Source organism: Falco rusticolus, chromosome 3, assembly GCF_015220075.1.
Source record: "Falco rusticolus isolate bFalRus1 chromosome 3, bFalRus1.pri, whole genome shotgun sequence".
NCBI lineage: Eukaryota > Metazoa > Chordata > Aves > Falconiformes > Falconidae > Falco > Falco rusticolus.
Window position 1 is genome coordinate 119,698,556 of NC_051189.1, and position 14,734 is coordinate 119,713,289.

The window sequence follows — 14,734 nt, forward strand, 5'->3', positions numbered from 1 at the left end:
AGCGCCGTTCGGCGATGGATGCTCACCTTTTGGGTTTTTTCACAAAGAAACCAGGAAAGCAGCACGGCTCTGGATTGCACTGAAATGAGGTTGGTTCCTACAGGACTTGGTCGGGGAGACGGGGCTGAGCACCCTGCGTGGGGGGGCTGTGCTGGCGCAGGAGTCGGCTTTGCATATTCAGAGGAGACGGGGAGGAGGATTTCATATCGCAGGTGACCCTGTGGCAGGCGCAGCTCCTCGCCTGGCTGCTGGGAAAGGTGAAGGTCCCTGCCCATGGCCCCGAAGAGTATCACCAAAAAGCTGCCTGCGAATCCCAACAGTACCTGCAAAGCATTTCAAACGGAACGTCCAGAAATAAAGACTCTTAAGCATTTGAAAGTGTTAAGATGCTAATTAATTCTGATGATTTGTATGTTTTAATTATTCACTGACACTGTATTATTTTTCAAGCAGAAAAGGAACTTTTTAAAGTGTCACTGCCTCTGCTACTTAAATCAAAGTAATTGTGTTTAATTAAACTGAGACCAGCAAGGCTGTATTGTGTGACACTTGCAAAGAAGCCTGTGGAATAAGAAATGTCAAAGATTAAACAAACCTCTTTTAAAGCCAGCTAAGAGGAGAGGTGCCACTGTTTATAAAATCAGAGCCAGGAAAGATACAACAATTAGAAAAAAAACAGGTCATATGGAAAAAAAATATCCAACTTGACAATCCTTCATGCAGATATGATTTGAAGTTTATTACTCATTGTATTCTTGCACAGAAGGCTTTTTGTTATTCTCTGTGCTAAGTCATTTTTTAATTTAAATGGAGATGGAGATGTGTTCAAAGGATTTTTTTTGAACAAATGAACACAGATGCATTTCATGTCGGTTTTGATATAAAGGTTGAATGAAGCTGCAGGGAAGGAAAACTGCATTTAATTAATTTATAATTTTTTTTCACAAATAGATCTGTTTCTGACCACTTTCTTTAATATTCATGTGTGGTTGGCGGGCAGAGAGTACATGAGGTTATTTCCTCATTTGAAGCCTAGTTTAATTACTTTTGAAAGAACATAACAGTTAAATTTAAGCTCTAAAACGTAAATATGTGTATTAATGTAGAAGGAGATGATGAGAGATTTGTCACCGGCTGGATTTCATCACATGGACCTAAATAATATTGTAATCTGAGATGCTCATTCAGACATAAGACACATATCATTAAAATGTGCTTTAATTCTCCTCTTTGGTGCTTAGAGCTATTTTCCACCCCAGAAGGTTACAGTGCAAAATATACAAACCGACAGTTCCCTCCTCCCTCCCGCTCCTGACAGCTGGGTGCATTGGGTTGGAGGCAGCGGCATCGCTCCGGAGCCAGGTGGGCACGCTCCAGCCCTGAGCCCCCACTTGCCCCGACTTGTCCCCCGGCTCGGGCACGGGGTGGAAGCCCAGTGGGAGCCTGGTGCTAAGCCAGCCCTGCGCTGAAGGCACGGCTGAGCCTGCCCACTGCCCCAGAGAGCAGTGCCTGTGCCTGCCACGGTCCGAGACCAGACCCCAGGTTACAGGACCATCCAGCCTGGATGAGGGTCACGGACCCTTCCCTAGCTGGGGAGCAGCTGGAGTTGGACGGGCTGCTCTGTTTCTCCTCCACAACCCATGTGCTTTGGGACACTTAGGCAGTACTGTCCCCTGTTCTCGGAGAGCTGCTGGCCTCGGGGGCAGGTGATGGGCTCATGGCGGAACCTGGGGCAAACCTGGCTGCCCTTACCATGGGTGAAGCTTCAGCGTGCCCGAGACGCAGGTGAGGGGCTGCACTCCCTTGTTCAACAATTCCAAGTTGCTTGGACTGAATTAGCTTGCTTGCTTTATACTCCCTAATGTGCCATTGAGTTCAACTGTCCTGAAGCAAAAATTCTGAGAAAAGTATAATAAAATAACCCACATGTTGGGATTCCTGATTGCTAAAATCTGTCCACCTTATTACCTGGTGTGCTGGACACACGAGTGGACAAAGCAGGTGTCTCTTTCCACTTAGAAGGTGTTAGAGTTTGACAGGGCTCTATTTAGCAACCCAGACCTGGGAAAGACTCCTGAGTGTTGAGTCCAGGCCCTGTAAATCCTTTCCTAGGCTGACTGGGATGACTGGCCGGCGGTGGAAGGGCTGGGGGGGGTGTGTGTCTGCAGCCCTGTCCCCCTGAGAACGGGCTGGGGAGATGGACTGTGGGTCCAGCCTGGGGCCCAAATCCACCTCCATACTCTGTGACAACAAGGGTGATGCTCCAAGGGAAGAGGTCTAGGGCATTACCCAGAGGGAAGACATCTCCACCGGCTTCTTGGTGCTGCCATGTGTTGCAGCAGCATTTGTCCGCAGCCTGTCACTGCAGGGACTCTTGCTGTCCTGTCCTGGTGTCTTTCCTTCCCTGGTGGGACACATGAGAGGTCTCATCCAGCTGTGCCATGCCTAGGGCTGAGGGAGCAAGTGTTCCTGTGGGGGCTCTGTGACCCTGGGACACATATGATTTATTTTTATTGAACTGTGTTCAAACTTACTTCAACCAGCTGATAACACTACTGAATGTGATGCCAACAAATGGACAAATGTGGCATAAATAATCATAAAAATGGCAAATGAGAGCCCCATGGCATGGCAGCAAATGGGAAATTGTTACAACAGTGCATGCCACTGATCTCCACTCAGCCTTGGGTAACAATGGTCTGCTTGTATATCTAAGCAGTCTGTTGATTGATTAATTGATCTGTCTACCCACTCCATGCAGAAAGGATATTTTAACCCATAACTCTCATTTTAGAAGTATTCTTACAGGATCTAATGATAGAAAATGAGTTGTTGCTTTTTCTCTGGGATGAACCAATGCCAGGTGCCAAACCCTCAGTCCTCATTTCTACTACAGAGCACCAGACCATGGCAGATGCATTGAATGGAGCCTGGCAGTGCTTGCCAGGGTTAGAAAAGCCATTATCTGCACTGCTAAATTGTCAGAAAGGGCCCTGGGTTTGGACTGTGCCAGACAGCTCTCTCCAAAGCGATTTCTGGATGTGGTCAGCAGCTGGAGTGCTCCTGGGACTGTTTTGGATGCATCCATCCTGCTGCAGGGACCAGGCAAGTTCAGAAGATAGTGTGGGGTGCTCATGCTGGTTGGTCCCAGTGCCCGGGCATATTTCCAGACCTATTTAATTCACTGTTCAGACGTAGGCCTGAGGTGATGTTGGCATTTGTGGCATCCTGCCTGTTGGCAGATTGCACCCTATGCCTCCAGTTGCTTCAGACCAGGGTTTCCCACAAAAACATCCTGTTCTTGCTCCACTGCTCTTCCACCTTTGGTTCCTACAGGTGTGCTGCTCTGCCAGTGCTGCCCTGTATGATGCTCTCACACTTCCAGGAGCCGTAATTCTCACCTCTTGGTCCTCTCCAGATGACAAGAGTTCAGGGTGGTGAGACGTCCCCAGCACCTTTAGGAGGTCTCTTCCTGCAGGGAGCTGTGGCAGCTCCAGCACACACGTCACATCACCTCCTCTGCAGACTCCCTCGCATGGGGGTCCAGCATCCCACTCACACTCCCTGTCAGTGGTGTAATTCCCTGGTGGCACCCTACTTTGGGGCTACTGCTATCCATAAAACCTCTTGAGGCTGAACCATTACAAAACTGTCACCCTAGGCTTGGGTTAGCAAAATGTAGACCCCTGATGCCCCTCCTTTCTCCTTGGGCACATCTGAATGCCTAGATGTCCAGCCAAGCCTGCTCAGATGCCAAAAATCTCGGTACCAGCTCAGCCCTGAGCATCACCAGGATCCTCCCCTCTGCCCCTGCATTTCTCTCCTCTGCTGCCCAGTCTGCAGTGTGCCTTCAGAGCCATCCCACTGGGTTAGGGTGGGAAGAAAACAGCCATAAAACCATGGGCTCCTCACCACAGCAGGCTGGTACTTTGAGATACTTCAGTGGGTCTCCTACCTCTCTGAGGCTGCTCCAAGAATGCAGCTGGGATGGAAAGGGCTCTTCTCTCCTTGCCGGGGGCTATTCTCTTTGCTGCCTCTTAAAGCAAAGGCATTCAGTCATGCCAGCACTTCTGCATCGCAGGGCTCCGTTAGAGCTTTACCCTGCTGGAGACACAGCTGAACATTTTGCATCAAAATTATTTTCAGCCAAAACTGATCGTCATCAACACAGAAAACAGTGTATAACTTGGGGGAGGGTCGAAATTTCAGAATCTCATTAAGAAAATGAGCCTGAAAAATCCCCAGCTCAATAAGACAAATGTCATTTTTTGTTTTGACAAAACCTCTGGCAAATCTTGCAGAAAATCTTCAGCAAAAATATTTGTTGTGAGCCTGTATAAATCACTTCTGTGAATGTACAGTTGCCCTGAACCCAGGCACCTCCCGGTGGCAGGGGTGGCCCAGGTGCATGGCCAGCCCTAATAGACACATTTCCTTCATTTGTTTGCTTGAAGCGCCCCAGGGCTGTCCTAGAGGCAGAGGATACATTGAAATAACATACAGATTCATTAGTGCCCCTGCTCATTAACTGAGACCTCTGTGGCACTGATGTGGCGCCTCTAATTTGTGTCAGTGGTGCAGGGGGTGCTGAGCACCGCTGCCCACCCAGCTCTTGCAGACAAAGCTGTCATCGCATCCTCGAGGGCAACTCCTGCCCACCTTTGCCCACCTCGCCTGCGCCTTCCAGGGGCTCAGGGCTCCTCTCTGGTCCCAGGCACGATGTCATCTTATCCATGGAGAGACGTGGATACTCCAGGTCAGATGCTGATGAAGGAGGTTTGGTGCCAGGATGAGGAGGAAAAGTGAGAAGGCTGAGAATTAGTTTGGGGACAGAAGTCAGGGGCTGTCTGGGTTTAGGAACACAGCACCAGATGTCACTTCTTCGCTTCTGCCAGGCAAAGCCCCCAGTCAGCTCCCCCCTCCCCGAAGAAACCAATCCTCCTAATCAGAGGTGTCTGTTTGCAGGGATTAAGCAGAGATCAGGCCGTCTGAGGATCTTACTCTCTGTCTTGAAGAGGTCCTGGTTATTTGAAGAGGTCTGCTTTGCTGTTATCCTTGCCAGGGGCTGGGTGACGCTGCAAGAGCCCGCTGTGCTCCCTGTGTGCCTGTCCTCGCCTCCCTCAGCCCAGGGTGATGCCTCCAGAGCTGGGACCAACGCTCCCTGTGCTCATGGCCGTGACAGAGAAGGGGTTCCTCTGGGCTGGTTGCTGAAGCACTTCCAAAATTTTGGGAAGATCATTTGCCTGTAGCAACCAGCATGTGACCCTGCTGGGATGCGGGACAGGTAGCCCTGAACACCTTCTCCCCTTAACCTGTTCTGTGGCTGAGCTGTCATCCACAGGACAGGAACAAGAAGGAAGATGAAGGGCTGGCTCTGCTGCTGCTGCAGAGAAACCCTGAACCACTCCACCCACAGTCCCCAGTGGCTCTGGAACTCCCTGCTGGGATCTGGGTATGCACAGCTGAATGATACCTCTGTGATGCTCCTGGGAAGCTGAGGCTTTCCTGAAATGGCAGTGTGCTGCTGCCTTGTCCCTGGCACCTCTGCAGCAGCTCTCAGCAGCCTTGGGTCTCCAGGAGGAGCATTGAAGTTGGTGGCTCCCAGAGTTAAACACCCAGTTCCTGACAATCTCCCCTCTCCTCATGCAGCTGAGGATGGAAAACCTTCTGGAGATATCCAGCAAGGTGCAGGTATCTGTCTTTTGCTCTGTCCTCTGCAGCAACCCCTCCTCATCCCACTTCCCCATGGCACAGAATTTGTGAGCAAAGAAGTGACTCAGTACTGACACCTTCTGCACTTGGCTGCAGAGACAGGTTCACTCTTCCCGGGGCTAAGAAATCCAGAGGCGCATCCCGTTTATTAGGAAGTTTTGGGAGGATTCCCTTTATCCACCTCAGTGTTGTCCAGGGCATCGAGCACAGAAGTCCATGGGGGAAAGGGGTTCTGTCTTTGCTGCTAGAGGCTGATGGGGACACTGGAGAGGTGCTGCGATGCTGCACTGGTCCTGGATGATGTCCTTGCTGTGCACTCAGGAGATGCTGGTGGGACCCGCAGGACTCATTCTGTGGGGCCAGGGATAGCCACAACCCCACAGTCCACCATCCCACTCCATCATCTCCTCCAGTTAGATCTGTGCCACGACGTGGTTAAGGAGTAACCCTTTGGGGAGGCACCTGCTGTCACTTTGTTTCACACTACCAGCCGTTACTCCAGCCGCAGGCACTGCTGTAAGGAGAGGCTCCTCGGCAGGTCTCAGCGGCAGGCTGCTCCGAAGGGTGTCCCAGCACCTCCCAGTGCACACCACACTTCACCTTCTGGTCAATGGCAAGTGCTCCACTGCCTTTATGGCAGGGACATCGCGTAGGGCCATTGCACTGCAATTGCCACAGGAATTTGCTGGAAGTCTGTTCAGGACAAGGAATGGACACAGCTGGAAGAGGCTTGTCCCGCTCTGCTGGGAGATGCTTGCCTCACCATCGCCGCTGCTGAGTGGTCTCCTAGTGCAAACACTGGTGGTGCTTCCTTCCTCTTGCTGGGAGTGGGAGGCATCTGCGGGTGAGCTGCAGCTCAGCTGGATGTGCTGCATCTCACCCCGACTCCTAAAGGATGAGATGGGGCAGAGACAGGGGAAGGGAACAAGTCCTTCTCCTACCCACCCAGCCTCTCCAAGGGTGCTGCCTGAGTGTGAGGTACCTCCCAAAAGCTCCATTCCTGCAGTGGGCAAGAAAAAGAAATAGCACCAGAAAAGTAAACTTTTTGGAAGTGCATCCCTCCTCCAGTTACCCTTCCCTCTGAGGACCCTGTTCCCCCTGCCAGGGGTCACCACCGCTCTCATCACCGAACTGAGGGAATAGCCCAGACCCACCGAGGCTGCAGAGGGGCTAAGAGCACCCAGCCCCTACCTCATATTGTGCAGGGGTCTGGCTGAAAGGCTGCATTCGGAGCTGGTCCCACTCGCTGGCGGGAGGCAAGCAGAAATAGCTTCTGTGGTATCATTTCTCCAAGTCTTTTTTTTTCCCCTGGGTGTAAATGATTAATGAAGGATATTGTGGAAAGCAGATGTACTGTTGCCACAGTAACTGAAACGAGTGGCGGGCAAGGTTTGTGCACATGGTGAATACTGAAGCAATGATCTTCGTGTGCGTTGTAGTTATTTTAGCTTTCATAAGATTCTGGTTAATTATTAACACCATAAGGTCCTAACCTGGGGGAATATTTGTAAGTGTGGATAAGTTCATAATGAATCCCTTTCAATTTTCTCTCCCCATCCCCTTCTCTCCCTGGATACTGTTATAATTTTATCTCCCTAAAGTCTCCCATTATCTCACTTTCAACTACAGTAACCTATTACCATCTTTAATTTTTAAAAAGGATAATAACGCAGAAGAAAATGTGAGCATGGGGATGACTCACATTCACGCACCTGCGGTGGCATTTCCTTGCTCTATTACCTGCTGTTTCCCTCCACTTTCTAGGGTCAGCCCATGGTCAGCACTGAGCGAGAGATCCCAGTCCAGCCAGTCTGTATCACCAGTCTGGGCCAGTGTCCAGCCTCCTCCACAGAGCAGCAGTGTCTGGTGTGATGGCCAGCACTGTCACTTTGGGAGACCTGTCCCTTCTCAGCTGCCACCACCTGAATCCCAGCAAAGTCTCTGAACTTTTAAAGAGGCTGTGTCCCAGGAGAAGGAATCTGGATTTTGCTTTTTGCTCCCTGAAATGACTTTGCATAGTTCTGGGAGAGAAGCAGAGGGGTGGGATCGATTTGAAAGAGCTAAAGCAAAAAAAACCCAACAAAAACAGCTGCCCCCATCCCAGTCCTCTGCTGCACGACCCTGGTGCTGCTAAAAGCAAGAGGCAGGGCTAAGTCTCATTGCTGTGATGCACCAGCAGGTACCAGGGAATTGGCACCTTCTCACATCTAAGTGACAAAGCCCATTGTGCAGCATCATTCTTTCCTTTACTGACCCCGAAAGGCTGAGAGCTGGCCCTAGAGATGGGCTGTTGAGGAGTAAACTCTAGCCAGCCGTGCTCGGTGCACAGCACCATCCAGCTATGGGACACAGGGATCACACCTGATGCTGCTCTCTCCATGGAGCTCACGGTGTGGCAGGCTGGCAGGGTCTCAGTGGAGGTCCTGTTTTATAGATAGGGAAACTGAGGAAGAGCCAAGCAGCGCTTCTTTCTCAAGGCTACACAAAAAGGGTGCCCCAGGGATGGGAACTCTTCATTTCCATCGGAGTCACCGTGGTTGGACATGTCCACAATGTCGATGGGAAGTCAGCAGAAGCCTTCCTCCCCTCCTCTACCTCCACGTTCATCACTGACTGCCAAAGCTGGCATATCACACACCTGACCGGCCTTTCCCTGCCTCATCCCCTTCACCTCCTCCCTCCTCTTGCTTTGTGCTCCTCACCCCCACGCTGCTCTGGTGACCTGGTCCTCAGCAAGCCCTCTCAAAGCCTGGCAGACCCAGGTGGACAGAAGGGAAGGCCCCTTTGCCTCCTGTTCTTCCACCAGCCCCCTCCTCTAGCCTTGCCCCACACCATCCCCTCTGATGGTTCCGTCGGCTCCTGCCTGGGAAGGTCGGGTCCGCTCTGAGGGTGCCTTGTGTTTTTCATGTACTTAGAAATCACATTGATGCCTCCAGCTGATGCTTTTATCTGGAGCAGATGCTTTTATCTGGAAGCAGTGCTCACATTGGACTCCCAAACACATTAAATGAAGGTTGAGAGGAAAAAATGAAGGGCATGTTGGCTGGTCACAAATGGAGGGATCTGGGAGTCCTGCCAGCAGCAGAGGGGCTAATAGGATGGTTGGATTCTGCCTTGCACAGTTCTCAGGGAGGGACAGATGGTTCAGGAGCTCCGGGCTCCTGATTTATTTTGCTTACAAACTGCAGCGCTACCCACCTTCCTCCCCAGGACACTGATTCTGGCCTGCAGGATAGGCAGCTGTGTGAGGGCAGGACCATGCCAGACCAAGGCTGGGATGGAGGGAGCTTTATGGCCCTAAGGGGAGCAGTGGCTCACAGCAGTGCCTGCCCTGCTTAAAATGCCAGGAAAGCCACAGTGCATGGTGAACTGTTGTGGAAGAAAACTTCCTGAAGGTGCTGCACACTACAACCCTGCCACTTGGCACACAGACATGTGTAGAGGGAGCGCGTGCTCAGCAGCTGAGCATGTCCCATACCCACCTGGGGACTCATCCCTGTGTTTGCTTATGCTTAGGGACTCCCTCAGCTGAGGAGTGATGGCAGCATGGTGAGCGTGCCAGCAGGGCAAGGAGCTGCCCGTGGGAGCTAGATCCTGCAGGGAACAACTGCAGGGGCTGCAGCACAGCTGGGTTAGAGAGCCACCTAATCATTTCAGTTCTCCGGCCATGCTGTGCTATTAAAACCATGGTCCTGGTCAACAAGCACCAGTGCATCGAGGAAATGGGGTCGTGCAGTCCCTAAGCCTTTCCCTTAGGGCTGCAAGGACACTGTGTCTGCTCACAGTGAGCCGTGCACATGGCCCTGGCTCCTTCTGACAACAGTCAGAAGGTGCAATAACCCTGTGGTAGCAGATGCAGGGCATTTCTTTCTATGTTAAGCCTCAATCCAATCTCTGAAGATCAGCTTAAACAAGATTGACTTAAACCCTGAACACCTCTTCTGTATTTCTCATTGCTGTCTATTGTGACAGCAGGGTATTCCTCCTGTGCGCAAAGATGTTCACCTCCTTTTATGAATCTTCCTAAATTCTTGTCCTCAAAGACTAAGTAAAATTCAGAAGGAGATGGGATTTTTTAATGGCTTCCAGAAAATCGCAGAAGATCAGAATTAAGAACAAAACTTCTCAGGATGGGACCTTTCCCATGATCAGGCAAGAAAATGCAAGACCTGACTCTTGTGAGTGATAGTAAAAATGAGGTGGGAAAGGTCACTTGGAAAGACACACACAAAGGCAGCATCAAAGGATCTATTTAAAACCCTGCACCACTTGTTCCTCTTTTCTGCATGAAGACATTGCCAAGCTGGGCTTAGCCACCAGCACACGATTTACAAATTGCCTCTGGCACGCAGGTGGATCAGCCTTAGACAAGGCTGAGGGATGTGCAGCAAGAAGAGCTGGTGACCTCCAACTGACCTTTGCTCCTCCAGCTGTGGCAGCATTTCCAGGCTGTGAGAAGGGTGGATGGACCTCACAGATCCCCGGATTATCCCAGTTCAACAGGCTGCAAGCATACGGCTTGTGCCCATGCGTCTCTTGCACCAGAGAAGCTTCATCTAGAGAGAGACTGCTCTCCAGGGCTGCAGAGGCTTCAGGTCCCTGCTGGCTGGGATGCTTATAGGCACCACTTTGTCCTGTCTGGTATTACTGGTATTACAGCCTGGGAGAACCTGGTTGCCAACCAGGCTAACAGCTCAGCGAGGCGCAGGAGCAGCCCCCCTTCCCACACTTCACTTCATTCCCTGACAACATTTACATAAATAACTGAAAGAGCCCCATCTCCAGCCAGCAGGCAAAGCCAAGAGCAAGCTGTCAAGACGTCTTTGACAAAGACTTTTTTTTGTCATGGAAAATGTGATTTCATCAGAACAGCCTTTTCAGAACAAGCCTCTTTCCTAGAGCCCTGCAAGAATGCTGGAGAACTTTGCACAGTGATTCTGTGCTTTCAACCTAGAAAAAATAGCCAATTTGATTGTCTTTTCTTGTCTCTCACACAGTTTTGTATTTTTCAAAATCCGTCCCGTTTTTCTTACAAGAGAAATGTGTGTCTAGGGTGCATTAAAGGTAAAAAATAAGGAGGGGGGAAAGTGAAGGGAGTAAAAAAGAGATTACTAAACCCAACATTTTAAAAATATAATGCTTCCGGAAAAAGTAACACTTTCCATTTTAAACAATCATGTGTTCACTTTAAACTACCTGTGTCTCTAAGCAAGTAAGACAAATAATTAAAATGTGGTAAGAGATGGTGTTTGTCTTTTAGACCTCTCAGTTCAAGCTGCTGTTTCAGTGGGAAGAGAATATGATTTTAAAACAAAGAAAATCAGGAATTTTCAGCAGAAGCCCAAAGCAAAGGAATCCACCGCAGAAGCGCAGTTAAAATGGGCTCTGAAATGCTCAGAGAAATGTGGGTGAACCCACCGTGTGCAGGACTGTCCCCAGGGGATGGACAGCGGCTGCAGCATCTCCCCCCTGATGCGGAGGTACCTGCCACAGGGAGGTCTGCAGCTCTCACACCCTTCAGGCCCTTGCAGGAGGTGTGTGCTTTGCCCGGAGCTGAAGCTGCTGCCGTGGATTATCTTGCAGGGACACCTTAGAAGTCACCCTTGGATGCCAGCTGATCCCAGGCTGGGATTCTAAACGCTGTGGGCTGAGCTGAGGTCTGCTGGCCAGCTGGAGCCCTGTCCAGCTACTGCTCTGCTCCTCTGCCCCCCGCTTGGGCCACATGGAGGTCACCCTCCCTCCCAGGCTGTGCTCACCAGACTGGAGCTGCCCTTCCCCTCCTCTGCCCACCCGGCTCCTCCCCATGCTGGGAGAGGGGGCAGGCGGGGGCTCAGGAGTGGGCAGTAGGTATGTAACATTGTGGAGGTGCTTTCTTTTGGGCCACAAGACCTGCAAGCTCAAAGTCAAGGGCAGGGCTGGAGAAGGGTGTTGGAGAAAGCTCCACCTGGGGCAGAAATTCGCTGCTTCTCCACTGCTTGCCCTGGCACCCCTGCCACCTTCCTTGGCAGGGGGGCAGCTACCTGCAGGACAGCACAGCTTTTGGAAGAACTAACGTGAGTCCTGCCTTCAGTCCTTGTAGTTGCAAGTGTGTGTCCTGCTCATCTGCAGGCACAGCCTTGGCTTAGCCACGATCTGCCACGGGTGCCAGCAGCAGGTGGGACGGGAGCGGGTTCTGCCAAGAGCAGAATCTTTCCATCCCCCCACACAGGGATGGAAACACTTCCCTGGGCTGCTGCGTGTGGCTGGGGTTTGGATTGGCCACAGCTTACTGATTGTGCTGTGACATCTGTCCTCAGCCAACCACCAGAATGGGAAGGAGCAGAATTTGTCCCTGAGGTTGTGAATTGCCAGGTCTGCATGTTTCGTGCGTCTTGGGTACTGTGCATCACTGCTGGCTGGGAGCTGAAGGAAGGCACAGAAGGCACGGGTCTGGCTGACACTGCAGTCAAGGCAGTGTTATTAAATATTTGTCAAGACAATCCTTCCACTGGCTTAAGGGTTTTACTCCTGATTTATACCATTAGGAGGGAGGAATTAGAAAGTTATCACTGCAATGGGGAAATGGTGTTATGTTGGCTCTGCCACATTTTTGCAAAAGCTCTTGGACTTCAGAGCAGGTTTTTGTACACACTTTCTCACTAGACTAACGGCATTGAGTCAGTGTGGGAGCTCTTCCCAACTGCTGCTCTCGGTAAAGCAGGGCAAATCGGTGCCCTTCTCTGACAGAATCTGCAGCACTAAAATGCTGAGAGATAACACAGCAACTCCAGGAATTACAAGAGAGAAAGGAAGAAAAAGGATGAAGGAAGGAGTCAGGGAGCTATCAGTATCCTCAGCCTGGCTGGGGAAAGGGCACGGAAGGCTGCAAGACTCCCATGAATCTGCCCTTGGCCCCTTTTCCTGGTGCATCAGGGCTGGAATTCGAGGCATGCGGTATGTTAGCACTGCAGATACTGGAATGAAAACAGGAAACGTGGAGAGGCTGCAGGCACCCAGCACGCTGGAGATAGCCCCTGCAGAGCTCCTGGAGAGAAGAAGTCATTTGTGCTGCAAAATGTGCTCTTGTGAAGGGTTTTCTGCCTGTGGTGCATGTCCATGCAAGGGTCCCCATCTCTGCCAGTTCCCAGGGGTGCTCTCTCCAAGGGCAGAGACTCAGTGTGAAGGGAGATGCAGGGCTGGGTTTCCTCCAGGCTGGTCAGATCAGGAATACAGTGACGGTCATGGCTCCTTTAGTTCACAGGCAGGTGAGGAAGGGGCACAAAGCTCCTCCGCCTCATCCAAAAGAGGAGCTAGAGATATTCTCTGCTTGGGAAGCAGCAAAATGATCCTGGAGCTCACAGTACGCTTCTGTCACTTCCAGCCTTCTCCAAGGGCAGAGCCTGCACAGGGCTGACTCTCCCGTTCCCTCTGTGGATGGTGTTTCAACCACCGCAGGTGCCAGCTGTGGTCATGGTCTGGTCACAGGCAGTCAAATATGCTCGTCTGGCAAAGCAGCATGGGAGGAAGGATGTACAGGACTTAGCAGCAATAGCTCAACTTCCACCAGACACTGGTAGAAAGGACTTCACAAACCTCCCAGGTGGAATTATAGCACCAGACACTTCCCCTCCTGTGTGTCCAGCAGGAACGAGTCCCCTTTTCGCAACACCAAAGACAGAGTTGTGACAGACACAGCACAACACAGAGCATCCTGCCCATGCACAGGGCTGGCAAGAGGTGGCTGCAGCCAGTGCCATGCAGCCCTCCCCCATCTGTGGTTCGATGCTGAGGCCACGGTTTAGAAAAGCAGAAAAGCACAAGACGCATTAAGTTTCAGGTTAGGGTCTGACATGTGGATTTCAAAATTCAACTGTTGGGAGCCATCACAGGGCTGTATCTCACCACTTGCCCATTTCCCACTGAAAGACGTGTTGGTGTGGGTACTGCAGGGTGGCAATGACATGAATCACTGCAAACCACTGCCTCCCTCTGCCCCCCCACTGAATTCCACCTGCAGGTGTAGTCTTTGCACGTGGGGGTTCTGGGCTGAGATACCTGCGGCATCCAGAGTTGCACACACAGCCCGGCTGGAGAGCTCGCTCCCCATGGCAGGCTGGAGGAAGGAGCTGCTTAGATACCTAAAGCGATGATTTCCACAGAGATCATGGTTGCAAACAGTGAGATGCTTACCACCTGGTAACTGTCACGGTATGCAGCTGCCAGAGCTCAGGGTGAGCTGAGGAAGCTACTCATGAGCTAAATACAGTAATGAGACAACTCTGCGCATGGTTCTTAAGGGCTCAGCAGAAATGAAAAGTGAGCTGTGCAGATAAAAGATTTGAACGATGCAAATGCTGACCCAAGACACTGTGTCATGCAAAGGATGTTGTTCTGTTTGTCCTGACAACTTCATACCATGGCTATCCCCCTCCCTGCCTTTCTCCTGCTGTAGCAAGAGCTGGTGATGTATTCATGTGCATTTCCCTGCTTGTTCCTCTGCTTCTATCCCGTGCACTCTGCTCCACAAACACAGTGCTTGGCTTCTGGCAATGAGAGGAAGATCCTACCAAAAACTGAGCCCACGTGGCAGGAATTGAGAAACTGAGACATCTACCCAAGAGAACACAGAAAAAAACACAGGCAAAACACAAGGCTCCAAAGCCAAAACTCAAGTGGGTGTTTCAAGCATTCCTTGGATTGCTCAACCCCTTCCACAGCTTCCTATTGCAGGCGCTTGAGCCCTTTGTTACTCTCTCAACAGGGAAACTGTATGGAGATAAACTCACCAGCAGGCAGAGATCTCCAAGAATGTCAAGCAGCTATCGACATCTGATTCAGGGTTCATTCATCTGGGTGAAAAGAGATAACAGAGTTTGCATCACTTCGTGGCACTGGAGCCATTCTGAGTCACGCGCTGCCAGGTGGGACACAGGGACCTGTTGCTGTGCGAGCACCACGCCGTCCATTGAGTGACACTACGGACAAATGGGTTAGGGACCACTCATTACGGTTAATGAAATCAAGGCATTCAGAAATTACATCT

The 14,734-nt window shown here is 51.1% G+C and overlaps 1 long non-coding RNA gene across 2 annotated transcripts in view; it reads right to left on the bottom strand.

Annotated features, from left to right (window-relative positions):
* Window positions 1-1,202: 1,202 nt before the first annotated feature.
* Window positions 1,203-14,734, bottom strand: part of LOC119144814 — a 39,236-nt gene continuing 25,704 nt past the window's right edge. The window contains exons 3-4 of one of the 2 annotated variants that reach the window (XR_005103223.1): window positions 14,478-14,540; window positions 1,203-6,712 (exon numbers count right to left, since the gene is read on the bottom strand). This is a non-coding gene — a long non-coding RNA (uncharacterized LOC119144814). Of the gene's footprint in view, window positions 6,713-14,477; window positions 14,667-14,734 lie in introns of both variants that reach the window. The other variant, XR_005103222.1, reaches the window with a different exon arrangement.